This window comes from Lissotriton helveticus, chromosome 8 (genome assembly GCF_964261635.1).
Source record: "Lissotriton helveticus chromosome 8, aLisHel1.1, whole genome shotgun sequence".
Classification (NCBI taxonomy): domain Eukaryota; kingdom Metazoa; phylum Chordata; class Amphibia; order Caudata; family Salamandridae; genus Lissotriton; species Lissotriton helveticus.
This window is the reverse complement of record NC_136069.1, coordinates 1,712,548,386-1,712,567,232: the sequence shown is the minus strand read 5'-3', so window position 1 is coordinate 1,712,567,232 and position 18,847 is coordinate 1,712,548,386. Positions and strand designations below refer to the sequence as shown.

The 18,847-nt window shown below is 46.8% G+C and overlaps 1 protein-coding gene across 1 annotated transcript in view; it reads left to right on the top strand.

Annotated features, from left to right (window-relative positions):
* The window catches only part of LOC144774144 (NACHT, LRR and PYD domains-containing protein 12-like), a 518,892-nt gene that overhangs the window by 205,619 nt on the left and 294,426 nt on the right, over positions 1-18,847 (top strand). The gene's annotated exons all lie outside the window — the stretch shown is intronic.

The following is an 18,847-nucleotide window of genomic DNA, read 5'->3' as shown; positions in this document are numbered from 1 at the left end:
CTGCATCCCCACTAGAGGAATGTCCCTGACATGATATCGGACAGACAGGAAATATCTACATACAAAAAAATATCGACACAAAAATTTATCGAAATCAAAAATATCGAAATTATATCTACATAATGGTAAGTACAAAAATATCGAAAAATAATATCGTAGTACAAAAATATCGAAATTAAAAATATCGTTTTTTTAAATGTATTAATAATAATGTAAAAAGAATTTTAAAATACATATAATTAACAAATATTAAATAAAAACATTAAAACATAATTAAAAAATTAAAAGTAATACATATACATTTAAAATAAATTAAAAACTTAATAATTTAATGTAATTTTTTTTTTTCTTTCATTTAATTGATTTAAAATAAATTTAAATTTATTTTATTTTTACCCTGTACGCCTGTACCCCAAAAACCCAAAACTGACCCTGAACCCTAAAAATACCTCTGTACCCCAAAAACCCAAAACTGACCCTGAACCCTAAAAATACCCCTTTACCCAAAACTGAAAACTGATCCTGAACCCTAAAAAATACCCCTTTTCCCAAAAACTGAAAACTGACCCTGAACCCTAAAAATACCCCTTTACCCAAAAACTAAAAACTGACCCTGAACCCTAAAAATACCCCTTTACCCAAGAACTGAAAACTGACCCTGAACCCTAAAAATACCCTTTTTACCCAAGAACTGAAAACTGACCCTGAACCCTAAAAATACCCCTTTACCCAAAAACTGAAAACTGACCCTGAACCCTAAAAATACCCCTTTACCCAAAAACTGAAAACTGACCCTGAACCCAAAAAATACCCCTTTACCCAAGAACTGAAAACTGACCCTGAACCCTAAAAATACCCCTGTACCCCAAAAACCCAAAACTGACCCTGAACCCTAAAAATACCCCTTTACCCAAAACTGAAAACTGACCCTGAACCCTAAAAATACCCCTTTACCCAAGAACTGAAAACTGACCCTGAACCCTAAAAATACCCTTTTACCCAAGAACTGAAAACTGACCCTGAACCCTAAAAATACCCCTTTACCCAAAAACTGAAAACTGACCCTGAACCCTAAAAATACCCCTTTACCCAAAAACTGAAAACTGACCCTGAACCCAAAAAATACCCCTTTACCCAAGAACTGAAAACTGACCCTGAACCCTAAAAATACTCCTATACCCAAAATTAATTAACATTATTTAATTACCAATTAATTATTAATTAACAATAACAATAAAGTAAATATATTAGCACATTAGCTATAATTAATTTAATTTACTAATTAATATTAAATGTTCCCAAATAATTAATTAACAATAAAAAAATTATATATATTAAAAAATTACTCTAATTAATGTAATTAACTAATTAATATTAATTAATTACCGATTAATTATTAATTAAAAAAATGTACAAAATTATATTAATTAATTAACTAATTAATATTAATTAATTACCAATTAATTATTAATTAAAAATATGTACAACATTATATTAATTAATTAACTAATTAATATTAATTAATTACCAATTAATTATTATTTAAAAATATTTACAAACATATATTAATTAATTAACTAATTAATATTAATTAATGACCAATTAATTATTAATTAAAAATATTTACAAACATATATTAAATAATTAATTATTATTAAATTACTTCCCACCCTATTCCCCTATAAACCCACAACCCGCTCTAATACTAAAACGCTAAATGTTAACAAAATTACTAATTTTCAAACATACATTTCTAAACATATTTAGCAAACATATAAACAACAAAATAAAATACATAACACTAAACAACAAAATTTCGATATTACTAACATACATACCTTAATCTCGATATTCTGTCTGTCGATATTATGGCACCTTAATCTCGATATTCTGTCTGTCGATATTATGGCACATCGATATACTATACCATCGATATTAAAACATCGATATTATTGTAAATCGATATTTTAATTTCGATATTTTGTCTGCCTACCCCACTAGAGGTATGATGGGCTGGAAATTCTTAATATTTCTTCAGATTCCTTCAACCTCGGAGACTCAAGTTCACAGACATGTGGAGTCACGTTTTGTGACATGCAGACAATTTCTTTCAGTTTGTGACTGTGAGGAGATAGAAGGCAGCTGCAAAGTGTGACGAGCACGAGGAAAGAGTTGAAGAACAAAAAACAATAATGCTGTTACACACTTGGTGCCCTTTATTAACTCAGGGGTAGGGGGAGGATGTAAACAGAGAGCAGCTGCCTCTGTTGATAGTGACACAAATCTATGATGACAGTCTGTGGACTCAGGGGGGAGCTATCACTGGGTACAGGCGGTGCAGTGGCACCAGGCACAGGAGTCCTGGGAGGTCACTGTATGGCTATTATGGCTGTCTTGTAACGGGCAGCAGGAGGTCAGGAGCGTTCCTTTACTCCATTAGAGTTCCTGGTCTGGAACCCTTTCTAGGTCGCTGTTTATGACGTAACATTGCACTACAGGACAACACACATTCCGCACACCATTGTAAAGTCATGGCTCTAAGTCCACATAATTTGTAAATAAGTGACACACACCCTTAATTACTCTACTTGGAACTGGCCACTAGCACATGCACTCGGGGGCTGTTTTATGGGCAGGGTCACCTGACCGGTGACGCCTGTGTTGGATGGGTGTGTGGTGGGTGTCTGGGTCAGCCCTCCTGGGAGGGTCACCTGCCCGGTGACGCCTGTGTTGGATGGGTGTGGGGTGGGTGTCTTCGCCAGCCCTCCTGGGAGGGTCACCTGCCCGGTGACGCCTGTGTTGGATGGGTGTGTGGTGGGTGTCTGGGTCAGCCCTCCTGGGAGCGTCACCTGCCCGGTGACGCCTGTGTTGGATTGTGGTAAATAAATAATTAAATACCTGTTCTATTTTTGACTAGATATACAATAACAGATAGCTCAATAAATAAGAGTCAAGATTCGAGGTATCTTGAGTTTGCAGGTTTTAATATAGCATAAAGGACAGCAACAGGACAACCTGCACGGGAATAGGATGGCAGCTGCCGGGGGCAGGATCTGGGAGCATAAGGGTAACTTTTAATAAGAGTGCACAATATTTATAGTTAAACAATTGCATTACAGTTAATACAGTAGGCGTAGCAGTGGGCGGAGTTCGTAGCAGTCGCGAAAGATAAGGCAGTAAGTAGGTGTAACAAGAGGCGTGTACATAGACATGTAATGTAAACGTAACAGAAGATGTCATAAATGGGGCGGAAACATGGAGGGGGCTACCTAAGGAGCCGGGACCTCTGACCTAGTGGTGCACGCAAGCTGGCAATGACGTGTTACTAGGGAGAACTGGGGGCTATGACTTCTGCGCTAGAAGAGGAGACTAAAGTCTGGAGTGTCAGAGCGACATGTACCTAAACACTATCTAGTATCTGATGTTTAGAGAACATGTTGATAGAATCCAAAAGTTATCAGGGTAAAGGCTAACAGACTCTAAGACTGGTGCATGCATTATTCTACATGTAGTGCGTGTTGAGGAATATTAAATGACCATTAATACAGTATTTTCTTACATGGAGACGTAAAGGCTAGACCATGACGGAAACTATTGATGCGATTCAGTAGCTTAGGAATGCAGAGAAGGAGGGCTGGACTGATAACTAGAATCATAACATACTCTTGGCAGACTGGCAGGCAGAGCCAGGCCGAGCCGGGCACTGTGAGGCAGGAAGTAAGTGAAGGGTCAGGGATGCAGGTGGGGGCTGTATTGCTCCTCAGCGAGGGTTCAGGAGACAAGAGCTGAATCTAGTGTCTGGGCCCTTTTGAGGCCTAGAAACGGGGATTTTTACTGAATTAACGTGCACACTGTGAAACGTGGCCACATAACTCTACATAGGCTTAATACTCGTAGCTTTCACGAGAACTGGAAACTGGCATACTAGAGATGGACACAACTGTAATTGCGTCTTTAATCGATCATAAGGGAATACATATGCATATTAATCATGCACATATAACATAAGATGGGGAACACGTAGGGACACAGAACATGGCAAAATTTACTTTTCCACATTCCCTCCTTGTCACTACGTTTCCATCAGGAAACATCAATATTCATGATACCATCCATCATTTCATACAGTATCATTTGCTCGTCTCGAATTGTCTTGGAACGGGACTTAGGACTAGGACTTGGAATACAGGATGTAGCACAAATGCCGCAAATCGCAGGGCCACATTGTAAACAGAGGCAGCAACTGAAAATGATCATTACTGCTATACCTAGGAATGACAATACTTTCCATCCCCAGGCAGAAATTATACTCCAGAGCCAACCGGACCATGTCCAGGTGCCTGGATTCTGGTGTAACTGATGGGCAATTTTATGAAGTCTGGTTATAGCTGAATAAACGGACGGCGCGTTATTAGGAATGAAAATGCAGCAACTAGATCCAATGACTCTACATGCTCCTCCTCTATCGGCCAGTATGACGTCAAGAACGAGACGATTTTGGAGCACAACAAATCGCATAGCAGATTGCTCTTCGGTTAAGTTACCTAGAGCAGAAGTAGTCTCATTCACTACTGCTTCAAGGGTTCTGGTTAACCTACGGATTAGCTTACTATTCTGGACAGGGCCTATAAAGAAGAAGAATCCTTTATTGAAATCTTGATACTGTTCTAGAGCAGTTTCAGTTTGATCGACAATCGGGGACTCGATCTCCCTTCTATGTCTAATGTGTACTAGATGTGTGTTTCTATGATAATCGGATGGGGCTAGGAAAACTGGTGGCAGTAGGAAGGCAATGTAACAGGTTCCATCCCAATCGAGGGGCAGACGAACATATGCGGTCTGACCACAAACAAAATATGAATGACGTGAGGCTTTGAGAATAGATTTCCCACTGTCACTATACTTGACAATAGTAGTACAATCACTATGTCCTACATGTGCGGAACCATTCTTTCGGACACATAATTCGCCTTTGACTGGTAGTACTGAAATAGCAGGTAAATCTGGAGTGGTATCAGACTGAACATTCAGGACCATAAAATTCGATGAATAATTACCTAAATTATAAACTTCATTTTCTAGATCTAACCCTGTTCTATGGGTGAGACCTTGCTTGTCTGAAAAACATGTACTATTCAGAAGGGACATATCTGTTGAGGATGACGTTAACGTGGACCATGCTCCACACGAACCATTATGTGAAAACGGATAAGGAAAGAGTGGCAGAACTCCCTTCGGTGTCTGGAAAGGGGGGAGTCGACCACACACCCAACAATTAGTAGCATTGCTGGTCTGGTGTGAATAGTGTAGCATTCTGATGAACGTGTTATTTCTCATAGCAAGACGATAGGATAGCTCGTGAGGAGGCAGATCACTAAATGTGTGCTCTACTGTAGCATTAGAAAACTTATTTACATGAGAAATTGGAAAACATAAATGCAATGCATAACTTGTGCAGGTAACCATCAAACTCAAAAATAGAAGAAAACATAGAATAACGATACATCTGATAGAGTTTTGACTAACTCTCTCACTATGGGGGTCTATCTCATACATGTCAGAAACCTGTCTAACCGCTTCACCCGAGGGGGACTTAGACAATTAAACTGGCTGACTTATTTTACTAGACCGGAGCTTCTTTTTATACTCCTGCTGCGGAGTTTCCTCTAACAGGGGAGGCTTGATTTCAAAGTCAGTAGCGGGACAGTCCTTGAGAATAGGGCAGTTTTTAGAAATGGAACAGTCCAATGTTTTTATGCGACATCCATGGAATTTCTTGACGTGAGACAGGTGCACCCAGCCCTTGCGGCCTTCCAGCTTCACGGCCGTGCAGGTGGTCAGAAGGACAAGTTGAGGTTGTTTCCAGCGGGGCTCCAGCGGACTTGAACGATCAAAGTTCCTCACAAGTACAAAACATCCTGGAACGATTTCATGCGGTTTCACCTCGGTATTGTCTGGAAATGCGGCGGCAACCTGTGAACGACAAGAGTGGAGGGCAGACATCAAGGAAGCTAGGTAATCTGTCAGCATATTACTGGAAACATCTGTAATACTTCGGGGTCTAGGTGTACCCCACATGTTCGGGGGGCGGCCGAATACGACCTCATAAGGAGACAGACCTGATCTGGAATGTGCGACCATGCGCATATAAAATAGGGCGACTGGCAGAGCTACTAGCCAGTCTACACCTTTCTCTTTACAGACTTTGGCGATGCGGATTTTTAGGGTCTGCTTATGTCTCTCTACGAGACCTGCTGCTTCAGGATGGCGCACACAATGAAACTTCCACTGGTACCCTAACAGAAGGGACACATGCTTCATTAACTCAGATGAGAATGGCTGGCCGTTGTCTGAATACACGACCCTAGGGAGTCCATAACGAGGGAAAAATTTACGAACCAACTGCTTGGCAGTGGTCGCGGCTGTGTAATCTGGAACTGGATATGCCTCTGTCCACCTGGACAAAGCGCATACAACTACAAGGACATACTTGAAACCTCGACATCGGTCCATCTGAATATAATCCATCTGGAGGACCTCAAAAGGGTGGTCAGGAGGCTGGAATCCCCCTTGTTCCACCGGGACACTTTTACCTGGATTGAACTGACAACATATCATACAGGTACGGACTTTCTGCTTGGCTGCAGCTCGTAAATGCTTGTTGAACCAAATGTTCTGGATACTGTCTAACATAGCTTTTTCTCCTAAATGTGCAGGACTATGTGCGGTATTAATAATGACTTGAACCATTGAGTCGGGGAGAAACCATGTGGCTTTTCCCTTCGTCAACCATCCCTGATCTGTCTGGACCCCTCCTTGTTCGGACCATTTCTTGATTTCATCAGGAGTAGCATGTAACTGGATATCTATGACATCTTGAGTGGGGTCCTTAACTGTCATACATGTAGTCGGATCTGGAGTGTGTGTCAGTGTCGTGTTAACTGGAATGTCTGGAGTCTGAGCTGTGAGCTTGGCTGTTCGATCTGCTAGATCATTACCTTGGGAAATAATGTCAATGACTTTCGTATGTGCTTTGCACTTCATGATAGCGATAGCTGTCGGTAAATGTATTGCATCTAACAGAGCTTGAATGAGGAGACCATGCTGAATCTTGGTTCCATGAGAAGTCATAAAACCTCTTTCTTGCCAGAGCACTCCAAAGTCGTGTACGACTCCGAATGCATAACGTGAATCTGTGTAAATATTAACTTTCAGGTTCTCGGCACGTATGCAGGCTTGGGTCAGAGCAACTAGCTCTGCTGCTTGAGCGGACAGAGTGTCAATACGGTGTGTCTCTATAACTTCAGTGTCAGTAGTCACTGCATACGCGGCTACTAGTTCTCCTGTACTTGTTCTCATACATGAACCATCCACATAAAGTGTCAGGTCGGGATCTGGTAGTGGAATATCTGTCAGGTCTTGTCTTGGCTTTGTCATGGTGTTAACTACTTCCACACAGTCATGTGTGGCAGGATTTGAAGTAACTGACGGTAACAGTGTAGCGGGATTTAGAACGTTGCAGCGTCTGATTTCTATGTGTGGCTGGAACAGTGTCAATTCATAACCTCTTAAACGTGCAATGGTCAAGTGCTGAGTCTGTGTTCGGTTTAAAAGAACTTCCACGGAGTGTGGAACTTGTACTGTCGGAGTGTCCTAACACTATGGAATCACTTTGTCTGATAGCTAGTGCTGTGGCTGCAACTGACTTGAGGCACGCAGGCAGAGCCTGGGCTACTGGATCTAATGTGCTAGAAAAATAAGCACAAGGCTTGTATTGTCCTGCTTGATCTTGTGTGAGAACAGATAATGCTGTACCTTCACGTTCTGTGACAAAAAGTGTAAAAGGCTTACTGTAGTTCGGTGTTGCTAGAACAGGAGCTTGGCATAAGGCTTTCTTTAACTCATTAAAACTAAGTGTATGTTCAGATGTCCAAGGGAGAACAGTCGATACGGCTGCCTCCTGTGTCGTTAACTGTATCAGTGGCTTGGCTAGGAATGCATCCTGAGGAATCCATTGTCTGCAATAGGAAGTGAGGCCGATAAAAGCTCGTACCTCCTTCTGGGTCTTGGGCTGAGGAAGACTCGCTATTAACTGGATACGGTCAGGTGTCAACTGCCTACCCCTCTTGGACAGTAAGTGGCCTAAATAGATCACTTGCTGGACACAGAATTGAAGCTTCGAAGGGGACACCTTGTGCCCATCTCGGCTAGGAAATACAGAACTGTAAGTGACGCACGCTCGCAGTCACGTTCAGAACGGGCTGTGATCAGTAGATCATCGACATACTGGAGCAGGGCAGTGTCAGTTGGCATGTGAATATTGTCTAGTTGTCTTTTAAGTGCTTGACTGTAAATACTAGGACTTTCTGTGAAACCTTGAGGAGCTCGTGTGAATTTATAGCTCCTTCCATTTAAACAGAATCCGAAAAGGAACTGGCTGTCTGGATGAATGGGGACACTGAAAAATGCATTTTTGAGGTCTATGACAGTGAAAAATGTGGCTTCAGAATCAATGGCTGTCAATAGGGAAGAAATATCTGGAACAACTGGGTACTGGGGAATGATACATTTATTAAGTTCTCGAAGGTCAATCACTAATCGATATACTGGAGGTGCATTTGGATCAGTCCGTTTCATGACTGGAATGATAGGAGAATTACATACATTGGAGTCAGTTTCTACAACCACTCCTTGAGCAATGAGCTCGTCAATAATTTTGGATAAGGCTGCTACAGCCTCAGGTGGCAATCTGTACTGTCTGATTCGTGGTAACACTACACCTGGTTTGAGAGTCACACGATGTGGTGTGATTTGCATAAAACCAACATCAGTTGGACCTTGTGCCCATAGATGCTGCGGTACATTCAGTAATCTTGAATCAAAATCACGTAATACATAGTGACCCTTAAAGTCACGTAAAAACAAACGTATTCCTTCTGGGGAGCAGCAAATAACTGCACCTAATTCTTTTAGTGTCTTAATGCCTAACAAATTTTCTGGACATGATTTCGTAAGTAATAAATCAGTAGTTCGGGACAATGGACCTACTTCTAGAGTAACTGGTTTGGAAATCTCGTTAACTATTGGCTTTCCTGAAAATCCAAGGGAAACATTTCTAGAGCCTGAGAGCGGAGCCCCTGGAACCTCGTCATGACTGATAGTAGTCCTACTTGCCCCTGTATCAATCAGGAACTTTCTGTCTTTCCCTAATACTTGACTGTGAACATAGGGACCCTCTTGATCTACAGGTATCTTGATGAGAGGCAAGCCTACCTCCCTCTCTAGGCTGTTTCATGAATACGGCTGGTACTCTGGATACTCGGACTGTGCATACTGGTACATCTGCTGTGTAACATGCTGTGTTGCAGCTATAGGCTGCGGTGCTGGAACTGTCTGTTGTGCATTCTGTGGTAATTGAGAAGTCTGTGAAACCTGTTCTTGTCTAGGCGGACGTGGTCTTTCTTTAGTCTTACCGGTAGCTATGTTGTGTTTCAGAACTGCACACTCATTTATAAAATGACCTGGCTGTTTACAATAATTGCAGGTCCCTTTAACGGGAGCTGCAGGATGACTGGCTTGATTCGTACCCCTCTTCTGACTGTCTTGAGGAACAGATTGTGCAACTAATACTTTCATTTTCGTGTCTTTCATACGTTTCCTTTCGTGATCTTGCTCTTCTCTGATTCTATTCTGGTGATACTGGAGCATCTGAAGCATTTGGGACGGAGTATTAGCTTGCCAGGTACTTTCGACTTTCAAAACTCGATTTTTAACTTGTGGACTTGAATTTTCGACTAGTTTAGTAACAAAAAGATGAGGGTATGACTCACTACTCGTCTTCAAACCACTGTTAATACTAAAACATTTCTCGAATCTAGAATAAAAATCACTAGTATCCTCGTCTGGTTTCTGTTTACAGGCTGAGATTGCATCCCAGTCTTCCTTTTTCGTGGCTAGTAATCTTGGCAAAACTTGTATTAACAGTTCAGGTAATTCTTTACATTTCTCTCCTAGACCGGTACCTGGTACACGTGTATTTTCTTCAGCTTCTAGAACTGCCCAATCTATCTTTTTCTCTCCCACCTCCCATTCTTTTTCTTTGAGCTTTTCATATATGCCTGCGGGCAACAGGACCTTTAACATTTTAATTATATCTGGATACGTGTATTCTCCCATACGGAGCATGTCTTTTAATTCACGGTGGAACCCTGCCGGATCTTTGTCGTGACAGGGAATTAATTTCTTCATCTCTAAGAGTTCCATCTTTGTGATAGGGGTGTAAACAAATACTCGTTGCATTTCACCACCCTGTGTCCTAACTGGGTGTACTTCTCGTAACGGATGCTGTCTGTCTATGTAAAATGGTTTACTTTCTGGAGGTGAGACGTGAACAAAATGCGGATTCAGAAACGTTCTATATTTGTGGCGCTGTTCTAGAATGATACTAATTAAATCGGTACCTAGACCTCTCCATCTATACTGGAGTAACTCGTTCAGAACATCATGTAACGGACCTGAATCAGAATGTTGACCCTCATACAGAGTGATGAGGTGCTGGATCATATACATACCCACCAGTCGCTGCTCGGCTGGGGGCAGTTTCAGAAACATTTGTGCCACTATTTCGTCTGGAAAAGTGGTAGAATCAGTAGCCCATCGGACTGCTGATCGGGCTAGTTCTTGTTCATGCATGGTACTAAGTTCACTATAACCGATTCGTGATTTCAGAATGTGATCGGTAGCTTGAAATACTTGCTCTAGAGAACCTTGTTCTGGTGCTAGAGAAGGAACAGTTTTCTTGTAGTCTAGACGTGAATGTCGGTCGGAAAGTCTAGTTCTACCTACATACGCTATTCTGGAAGGATTCTCGTCGTCTACCTCTTCGGTAGGAGAGTCGTCTTCTTTCTCGCTTACTTGTGCTGTTTTGCGTTTCTCGTGTAACCTTATTATTTCCTTACGAATTTTCTTGTACATACTCTCTATACTGCTGAGTGTCTTGTGTCTTCCCTCGGCTATATGATCACTCCATTTTGTCAGAACTCTCATTTCAGTCGGATCTTTAGTCGGATAATCTTGTTCCCTTATTAAACAATTTATTAGAAACTTTAATAGCATGAGCTGAATCTCAGCTTTTCTTAGAGACATGACTTCGCCAATACTTTCTGGGTCTGTTCCTGTACGAATGAAACAATATATTCTGTCTAGTTCTTCTTTCATATTCGGTAGTTTGTCCAAATACTCGGTCACCCGTCTTACGCGTAATGAATATATAACCATACTATCATCACCTGGAACTGGATCATAACGGCATTCGGTAAGAGCTCGCCTGATATCTGCAACGGACTGATGTTTGGGCGTACGCTGTAACGCACGTTCATGTAACTCGGCTAATATTACACGTTTCTGTGGCGGCGGGGTACCAGGAGGACCTCCTCCCGCGGCCCCTAAACTGGAATCGTCGACTGATACTCTTCGTGCTGGAAGAGTGATCAGTGTAGCGGGTACTTGTAATGTAGGCTGGACCGGGGGTACCGTAACAGGTGCTGTAACAGGTGCCCCGGTGACTGGAGGAGCAGGATTTACATTATTTACAGGAGCTGGCGGAACAGGATTTGCATATTCTGGGACTGTGTCGTCCAAATAGGACGAGAGAAAAATATCGGCTGCGGTCGGTTTGTGACGTAGCTTGGTCGGAACTAAGGGTGGCGGAAAATTACTGGATGCCTCCGGGGTTGCTTTGGCAAGCCCTCGGCAAGAAGAGGGTACATACCCTTAATAAGGGCATTCCTCTGCCTGTCTGACTGTTCGGCTTTAATTCGTTCACCTATTTCGATTAATTCCCTTTCTTGGGCTCTTTCTGAGGATTCTCTACTTAATTCTGACTTTCTGATTTCTTTTTCGGTTCTTTTATGAGATTCTTTGCGCCATAACTCGATGGCATCTTTCTGTGACTGTCTGGCTTTCTTTTTCCATAATGCTTCTTCTACTCGCATGATGCACTCGGCATCCCATGTGCCTGATACAAGCCATCTATATTTCTCTTCTAGATCTTTAGTATACTCGACCCATAAGTCTAGATATAATATGGCACTTATGCCATGCTTATGATACATAAAATGACCTGGACTGTCCCTAGGCGGGACAGGAACTGCTTCCTCGAGCAGACCTTTTCTAGTTCTTAACTGACGTAACTTGGAGAACAGAGGCATGACGTAAACTGGGATTAAGACACAATACAATACACAATGAACACAATAATGACTGAGGAAACAACTCATTCATACCACGACATTGAAAACACATTGAAATGACATTTAAAATAACAGTTCGGACAGAAACATTACCTGGAATACTTGAGAACAGAAACACATGAATTTCTCGAGACTAGAACTTACTAGAATTACTAGATGCACTGCTGAAACAGTACGAAACATACCGGTCTCATAAAGAGACACGTCAGGACCCGCATCCACCTAGGTGGACACTTCGTGTTGGATTTGCGTACCCAAACCCACGGACCAGAGACAAATTAATTGACCCTGTCTAGATACTACCCCAGCAACGGTACTCACCGGGCAGCAAGAACGGAAGGCCTCGGACTGGACTGGACTGCTACGACGACGGACTACGAACTTCGGACTTCAGTTACGGGTGGGCCTCCGGATACCTCGGACCTTGGACTCTCGGCTTGGGCTCTGGTCGGGACTCGCCGCGTTCCTCCACCGCCTCGTCTGGATGCTGGACCGCAACCTCCGTCTCCTCCGTGGGCCTGAGGGATACTTGAAGCAGAAATATCTGCCACTGCGCAGGATGATTCCGTCACGACTGCAGAGGATCAGGGGGCTTGCGTGGCTTCTCCGGCGCGTGGGGAAAAGGCAAGTCCCTATTCGGGCGCCATTATGTGGTAAATAAATAATTAAATACCTGTTCTATTTTTGACTAGATATACAATAACAGATAGCTCAATAAATAAGAGTCAAGATTCGAGGTATCTTGAGTTTGCAGGTTTTAATATAGCATAAAGGACAGCAACAGGATAACCTGCACGGGAATAGGATGGCAGCTGCCGGGGGCAGGATCTGGGAGCATAAGGGTAACTTTTAATAAGAGTGCACAATATTTATAGTTAAACAATTGCATTACAGTTAATACAGTAGGCGTAGCAGTGGGCGGAGTTCGTAGCAGTCGCGAAAGATAAGGCAGTAAGTAGGTGTAACAAGAGGCGTGTACATAGACATGTAATGTAAACGTAACAGAAGATGTCATAAATGGGGCGGAAACATGGAAGGGGCTACCTAAGGAGCCGGGACCTCTGACCTAGTGGTGCGCGCAAGCTGGCAATGACGTGTTACTAGGGAGAACTGGGGGCTATGACTTCTGCGCTAGAAGAGGAGACTAAAGTCTGGAGTGTCAGAGCGACATGTACCTAAACACTATCTAGTATCTGATGTTTAGAGAACATGTTGATAGAATCCAAAAGTTATCAGGGTAAAGGCTAACAGACTCTAAGACTGGTGCATGCATTATTCTACATGTAGTGCGTGTTGAGGAATATTAAATGACCATTAATACAGTATTTTCTTACATGGAGACGTAAAGGCTAGACCATGACGGAAACTATTGATGCGATTCAGTAGCTTAGGAATGCAGAGAAGGAGGGCTGGACTGATAACTAGAATCATAACATACTCTTGGCAGACTGGCAGGCAGAGCCAGGCCGAGCCGGGCACTGTGAGGCAGGAAGTAAGTGAAGGGTCAGGGATGCCGGTGGGGGCTGTATCGCTCCTCAGCGAGGGTTCAGGAGACAAGAGCTGAATCTAGTGTCCGGGCCCTTTTGAGGCCTAGAAACGGGGATTTTTACTGAATTAACGTGCACACTGTGAAACGTGGCCACATAACTCTACATAGGCTTAATACTCGTAGCTTTCACGAGAACAGGAAACTGGCATACTAGAGATGGACACAACTGTAATTGCGTCTTTAATCGATCATAAGGGAATACATATGCATATTAATCATGCACATATAACATAAGATGGGGAACACGTAGGGACACAGAACATGGCAAAATGTACTTTTCCACAAGATGGGTGAGGGGTGGGTGTCTTCGCCAGCCCTCCTTGGAGGCTCAGCTGCCCGGTGACGCCTGTGTTGGATGGGTGTGTGGTGGGTGTCTGGGTCAGCCCTCCTGGGAGGGTCACCTGCCCGGTGACGCCTGTGTTGGATGGGTGTGGGGTGGGTGTCTGGGCCAGCCCTCCTGGGAGGGTCACCTGACCGGCGACGCCTGTGTTGAATGGGTGTGGGGTGGGTGCATGGGCCAGCCCTCCTGGGAGGGTCACCTGACCGATGATGTCTGTGTTGGATGGGTGTCGGGTGGGTGTGAGGACCAGCCCTCCTGGGAGGGTCACCTGACCGGTGACGCCTGTGTTGAATGGGTGTGGGGTGGGTGTATAGGCCAGCCCTCCTGGGAGGGTCACCTGACCAGTGACACCTGTGTTGGATGGGTGTGGGTTGGGTGTCTGGGCCAGCCCTCCTGGGAGGGTCACCTGACCAGTGACGCCTGTGTTGGATGGGTGTGGGGAGGGTGTGAGGACCAGCCCTCCTGGGAGGGTCACCTGACCAGTGACGCTTGTGTTGGATGGGTGTGGGGAGGGTGTGAGGACAAGCCCTCCTGGGAGGGTCACCTGACCAGTGACGCTTATGTTGGATGGGTGTGGGGAGGGTGTATAGGCCAGCCCTCCTGGGAGGGTCACCTGACCGGTGACGCCTGTGTTGGATGGGTGTGGGGTGGGTGTATAGGCCAGCCCTCCTGGGAGGGTCACCTGACCGGTGACGCCTGTGTTGAATGGGTGTGGGGTGGGTGTATAGGCCATCCCTCCTGGGAGGTTCACCTGACCAGTGACACCTGTGTTGGATGGGTGTGGGTTGGGTGTCTGGGCCAGCCCTCCTGGGAGGGTCACCTGACCAGTGACACCTGTGTTGGATGGGTGTGGGTTGGGTGTCTGGGCCAGCCCTCCTGGGAGGGTCACCTGACCGGTGACACCTGTGTTGGATTGGTGTGGGGTGGGTGTCTTCGCCAGCCCTCCTGGGAGGGTCACCTGACCGGTGATGCTTGTGTTGAATGGGTGTGGGGTGGGTGTATAGGCCAGCCCTCCTGGGAGGGTCACCTGACCAGTGACACCTGTATTGGATGGGTGTGGAGTGGGTGTATGGGCAAGCCCTCCTGGGAGGGTCACCTGAACAGTGACACCTGTGTTGGATGGGTGTGGGTTGGGTGTCTGGGCCAGCCCTCCTGGGAGCGTCACCTGCCCGGTGACGCCTGTGTTGGATGGGTGTGGGGTGGGTGTCTTTGCCAGCCCTCCTTGGAGGCTCACCTGCCCGGTGACGCCTGTGTTGGATGGGTGTGTGGTGGGTGTCTGGGTCAGCCCTCCTGGGAGGGTCACCTGCCCGGTGACGCCTGTGTTGGATGGGTGTGTGGTGGGTGTCTGGGTCAGCCCTCCTGGGAGTGTCACCTGCCCGGTGACGCCTGTGTTGGATGGGTGTGGGGTGGGTGTCTGGGCCAGCCCTCCTGGGAGGGTCACCTGACCGGCGACGCCTGTGTTGAATGGGTGTGGGGTGGGTGCATGGGCCAGCCCTCCTGGGAGGGTCACCTGACCGATGATGTCTGTGTTGGATGGGTGTCGGGTGGGTGTGAGGGCCAGCCCTCCTGGGAGGGTCACCTGACCGGTGACGCCTGTGTTGAATGGGTGTGGGTTGGGTGTATAGGCCAGCCCTCCTGGGAGGGTCACCTGACCAGTGACACCTGTGTTGGATGGGTGTGGGTTGGGTGTCTGGGCCAGCCCTCCTGGGAGGGTCACCTGACCAGTGACGCCTGTGTTGGATGGGTGTGGGGAGGGTGTGAGGACCAGCCCTCCTAGGAGGGTCACCTGACCAGTGACGCTTGTGTTGGATGGGTGTGGGGAGGGTGTGAGGACAAGCCCTCCTGGGAGGGTCACCTGACCAGTGACGCTTATGTTGGATGGGTGTGGGGAGGGTGTATAGGCCAGCCCTCCTGGGAGGGTCACCTGACCGGTGACGCCTGTGTTGGATGGGTGTGGGGTGGGTGTATAGGCCAGCCCTCCTGGGAGGGTCACCTGACCGGTGACGCCTGTGTTGAATGGGTGTGGGGTGGGTGTATAGGCCAGCCCTCCTGGGAGGGTCACCTGACCAGTGACACCTGTGTTGGATGGGTGTGGGTTGGGTGTCTGGGCCAGCCCTCCTGGGAGGGTCACCTGACCAGTGACACCTGTGTTGGATGGGTGTGGGTTGGGTGTCTGGGCCAGCCCTTCTGGGAGGGTCACCTGACCGGTGACACCTGTGTTGGATTGGTGTGGGGTGGGTGTCTTCGCCAGCCCTCCTGGGAGGGTCACCTGACCGGTGATGCTTGTGTTGAATGGGTGTGGGGTGGGTGTATAGGCCAGCCCTCCTGGGAGGGTCACCTGACCAGTGACACCTGTATTGGATGGGTGTGGAGTGGGTGTATGGGCAAGCCCTCCTGGGAGGGTCACCTGACCAGTGACACCTGTGTTGGATGGGTGTGGGTTGGGTGTCTGGGCCAGCCCTCCTGGGAGGGTCACCTGACCGGTGACGCCTGTGTTGGATGGGTGTGGGGAGGGTGTGAGGACCAGCTCTCCTGGGAGGGTCACCTGACCAGTGACGCTTATGTTGGATGGGTGTGGGGTGGCTGTGAGGGTCAGCCCTCCTGGGAGTGTCACCTGACCGGTGACACCTGTGTTGAATGGGTTTGGAGTGGGTGTCTGGGCCAGCCCTCCTGGGAGGGTCTCCTGACCGGTGACGCCTGTGTTGGATGGGTGTGGGGTGGGTGTCTTCGCCAGCCCTCTTGGAAGGGTCACCTGACTGGTGACGCCTGTGTTGGATGGGTGTGGGGTGGGTGTCTTCGCCAGCCCTCCTGGGAGGGTCACCTGCCCGGTGACGCCTGTGTTGAATGGGTGTGGGGTGGGTGTCTGGGTCAGCCCTCCTGGGAGGGTCACCTGCCCGGTGATACCTGTGTTGAATGGGTGTCAGGTGGGTGTGAGGGTCAGCCCTCCTGGGAGGGTCACCTGCCCGGTGACGCCTGTGTTGGATGGGTGTGGGGTGGGTGTCTTCGCCAGCCCTCTTGGAAGGGTCACCTGACTGGTGACGCCTGTGTTGGATGGGTGTGGGTTGGGTGTCTGGGCCAACCCTCCTGGGAGGGTCACCTGACCGGTGACGCCTGTGTTGGATGGGTGTGGGGAGGGTGTGAGGACCAGCCCTCCTGGGAGGGTCACCTGCCCGGTGATGCCTGTGTTGAATGGGTGTGGGGTGAGTGCATGGGCCAGCCCTCCTGGGAGGGTCACCTGCCCGGTGATACCTGTGTTGAATGGGTGTGGAGTGGGTGTCTGGGCCAGCCCTCCTGGGAGGGTCTCCTGACCAGTGACGCCAGTGTTGGATGGGTGTGGGGTGGGTGTCTTCGCCAGCCCTCTTGGAAGGGTCACCTGACTGGTGACGCCTGTGTTGGATGGGTGTGGGGTGGGTGTCTTCGCCAGCCCTCCTGGGAGGGTCACCTGACCAGTGACACCTGTGTTGGATGAGTGTGGGGTGGGTGTATGGGCCAGCCCTCGAGGGAGTGGCTGGCAAAAACACTAGACTGTGTCCTGCAGGACACAACATTCCTCCCAGACTTTATTTATTTTAAAACAACAAACAAGAATCAAAACTGTGGGAAGGAATGATAAACAGCTACAACAAATCAAGTCTCACAGCTTCGAGAGGCGGTCTGCAGGACAGCGGTGGATAGGTGCAACTGGGAGCACCCGGGCATCTTGGCACATATCCATACTTTGACCAGGTACATCTGGACACGAACATGGTGCTGATGAAGTCCGGACCTATCAGCTTCGCTTCAGTTGAGTGACAGTCCACCTAAGTGATGTTAGTCGGCGCCCGTTTATCCGACCGCTAGTTATGCAGGTCAGCAGTTCATGCCTTCATTATCATCGTAGTTCAGATGAACATAGTTGTGATCAGCGCATGTATATATCCTAAGGCTCACACGTTAGCCGTCAGTGATTCGCGATATCTGCGGACGTTCTGAATGAAGGTCGAGGACACGTCCCACCCGTTTTCAGGTAGGAGCACTCTGGGGAGGGCAGGATAGGAATTGGAACTCTCCCGTATGCTTGGGGTTCCACTAGTCACCCCGGTAACTTTAAAAATGTTCCTTCTGTCTTTGCAGCCATTATGAAGTTTTACGGAGCTCCACTGATTTGACCGTCAGAAGTCGAACATGGTGTACTGTACTCCCGCGTCACTGCTGGTCGCTTCCCAATAAGTACATGGGAGCCCCTCCTCTGCTCCTGAGACTTATTTTAGTTGCCTAGGGTTGCCTTATACTTTGCCCATCTTCTTGTGTGCTGCATACCAGGACTTTTGCCGCACTACGCATTGCCGGTCCATCTTGAAGGACAGAAGAAATTCCGGGATTGTTGATTAGACATCCCTCTCTGTAATGACCTACTAAGAGTAATCAGGATTCCATTGGCGGTAACTCATTAAGGAGGTGCATTCTCTGTACTATCCACCCTTCATCCCTCAGCGCTCATGTTACGTTCTATCTAGTAGAGTTTAGGGCTTCCATTACCGGATACTTAGGCTGCTTCGACCTGAGGCCCAGGTCCTTGTGTTCAATTATAATGATTGTTTTTATGTCACGAATCTTTGCAACTCTTTTCTTGTCTTATCACTGAATCTTTATCACTCTTTTCTATCTTTGCACGCTCCCTTCGAGGCAACCAATTTGACCCAGATGTATTTTTATTATTTTGTATAA